Source organism: Selaginella moellendorffii, unplaced genomic scaffold (assembly GCF_000143415.4).
Source record: "Selaginella moellendorffii unplaced genomic scaffold, v1.0 SELMOscaffold_14, whole genome shotgun sequence".
Classification (NCBI taxonomy): Eukaryota; Viridiplantae; Streptophyta; class Lycopodiopsida; order Selaginellales; family Selaginellaceae; genus Selaginella; species Selaginella moellendorffii.
In genome coordinates, this window is record NW_003314275.1 from 2406755 (window position 1) to 2410156 (window position 3402).

The window sequence follows — 3402 nt, forward strand, 5'->3', positions numbered from 1 at the left end:
TGATATGCACATTTTTGTATTCCCTTTCCATATTCCATGCACTCACATGGGAAACCTAATACAAGGAAAGTTTATTTATAAGTATTTTTAAGTTATAGTTTATACAACTTGAGTTTAGAAGTTGATACAAATGAAAATAAATTGCTACATGTTGCATGTAGCAACGCTTGGTTTGCTTAATAGTAGTTTTATTATTACTTATTAATCCTACTTATCAAATAAAGTTTATAATTATAAGCATGTTTGTAATTTATAAACACAAGATTAATCTTATTGCATATCAACCATTAGATGATAGAATAAATAAATTGCTATGCGTTGCATGTAGCAACGCTTGGTTTGATTAAAACTAGTGTTATTACTACTGATTAATCCAATTGATCAAATAAAGTTTATAATTATAAGCATGTTTGTAATTTATGTATACAAGATTAATTTTATTGCATATCAACCATTAGATGGTAGAATAAAAAAGAATATAATAGAAAAGGTTTAAGAAAGTTTATAAATTATAAACATGTTTATAAATTATAAATACAAGATTAATCTAAATGAATAACAACCGTTAGATGATAGAATATCCTAGATATATTCTAGGTATATTCACTACCATCCCAGTCCCCTTATAGGTTTGCTTAAGCAAACCAAAAATTAATCTATTAGTTTATTAAGTTAAATAAATTAAGTATTATTAATAAATTTATTAAGTATTATTAAGTTATAGAAGATAAACAATAATGCTAAAATTAAATGAATTAAATAACTAGAGTTAAATGAAATTAGATGGGAAACCTAATACAAGGAAAGTTTATTTATAAGCATTTTTAAGTTATAGTTTATACAACTTGAGTTTAGAAGTTGATACAAATGAAAAAAATTAATACAAAAATAATATATTGTCCTGATCTCGTTTTATCCAATCTTTAGCATCAATATCCATAAATTCAAGTTAATCGTTCATCAATTTTTAATTTAGTTAGGACTTATATTCTTTTTCTTCCTTCAGCCCTCTCACCATTTTGCTTGTAATCAAATTCTATTATAATTGATTTTTTGTCATAAATGGTGCAAATTTGGATTCATGCTCTTCATTACAAATATAGTTCTTCCACCACAAAAAGATTCTTTAGGCTTTTGCAAAACCAATTGCTAGAGTCATTCCACTACATATCCAGCAAACATGAAGCTATTTCGACCTGGAGCACATCTCCGTGCTCTTGTCCCCTTCACTCCTTGGGCTAAATGCTCAAGAGTCATTTTATGCTCTAATTCTTTTGCTCCTTAGCTCTAAGTTTGGGAGTTAGGCTCTATCCCTTCGTTTAGTGGCCCAAGGCCTTAAAACTCAAGTTCTAATCCACTGTCCCTAGACACATGGTCTGTGGCATGTGGTATATAAAAGGATAAGTTCTACTTTGTGATTATCCTATGGTAAATCATTATAAAATAAAGGGTGAAAATCATGTATGCTATACTCATTGTTCATAGTAGTGTTCACCACCACCACTATTAATTTAGAGCTTGAATACCTATCCACTAAATTTTACTAACTTTTGATACTTCTTCACTATGTAACTATACCCTTGGTCACTATACAAAAGAATTATTCCTCTTGCTTTCTATAATTTAAAACTTTAGAATGATAATTCGAAACATTGCAACTCAATGTGAGTCTCATGGGCATGGGTACTCCCCCCATCTTCTGCCACTAGGATGCCCTAACCATGTGGCTAAAGCAAGGTTCTAACAAACCATACAAGACAATGCCACTCATACTTGAATTGGGAACATTAATCATTTGATCTCTCACAACTATTAAATACTTCATCAAATCACTCCATTTATCTATCCATATTCACTTTAACCTTGGACTCTTTAGTAATTATATCATTTTCCACCACATGGGTGTAGTCTTCCTTGGTCATATTAACCTTTTTTAGCCTCACTAATTCCACTTTATAGGGATTTATTAAACCCCTTAGCATCTGGAGACAATCGATTTACGCTTTCACCTTTGGATTTAGTCTTGGTTTCAGTCTTAGTCTTGGTCTTGGCTTTAGTCTTGGTTTCAATCTCAATCTCACTCTCAAATTTGAATTTGAATTTGGACTCCCTCTCAAACCTATTCTCGACTTTTATTTCTCAGACCTAATCTTGGACTCGATCTCAGACTCGGTATCGGACTTGAAATCAGTCTTAAATTCAGTCTCAGACTAAGTCTCAGATTTGGTTTTGACACTTTTATGTCTTATAACATTTACCATGTGTTAGTTTTTTTGTATTTTGTTTTAAAGACTTACTTCATCAATCACTTTATGCTCATTCCTCAAACACTTCTTTGGGAGTTCCACTCCCATTTTCAACTTTTTGAGTTGAAACTTTTAGTTAAACTTCCACTTTAGCCATTGTGACATGATACATTTTCAACTCCATTTTGGTGCTTAGGGATTTGTGTCTTACTGATCAAAACATGATTCCTGAAATGTAACCAATACCACACATGCCTTGATTGCTGCCACAAACAGCCAAATGCAAATTCCTAGCTTTTGATATGACTTGCAAAGTGCTTAAAGTGATCTTTGGTTCCATATCCACAAGAAGGCAATGGAAAGGTTCCATTTGCCTTGGAATCCCAATGGAAAACCAAATAAGTGGTTGGAACCATTCCAAACATTAAAAGAAAATCATAAAACAAGTATTAAATAAATAAATTAATCAATTAATCAAATATTAAAGGATCCTGCCATGTTGAGTTAAGAGACTGATCATAAAGAATTTTCAATCTGGAGAGAATGAGCCTGTTGTATGCAAAAGACAGGATCATAATGCAGTTGGAAATTTCTTGGGGGATCACACCTTGTGGATTGGTTCTCACTATATCTGAGGTATGTGGAATTCAAGCTTTTTACTAGAATGTTGCCACTCAACTTGTTGGATATGACAAAGGAGAACAAACTTGTCAACTTCATCAGCTCAAGAGGGCCTGTGAGATTGTTTTGTGCAAAGTTGACCACTTTGAGGTATAAGCAGTTCACTAGCCTTGAGCTGATCTCTCTGTGGAACTTGTTCACAGAGATCCATGTAAGGCAGGTGCACCAACATTGTCAAGAACAGGTTCCACTGGTTGATCCCAACACTGGCATACAAATAGTCCGCTATCTCTTCACTAACTATAATTCGAACCAATGTTGATGCAGATTTTCCAATCAGCTATCATCATGTTCACTCCATTGAGTGGTACTAATAGTGTATCACGCTTTTCTCCCAAGAACAGGGAAATGGCAGTTGCTACCATCAGCAAACGGAGGTACCAGCTAAACAGCAGTGTTCCCACAACTATGGACTGGTTGGCTTTCTAGAACGTACGAAGACTGTACGGGGTGACCTGTACTAGAGAGAGAAAGA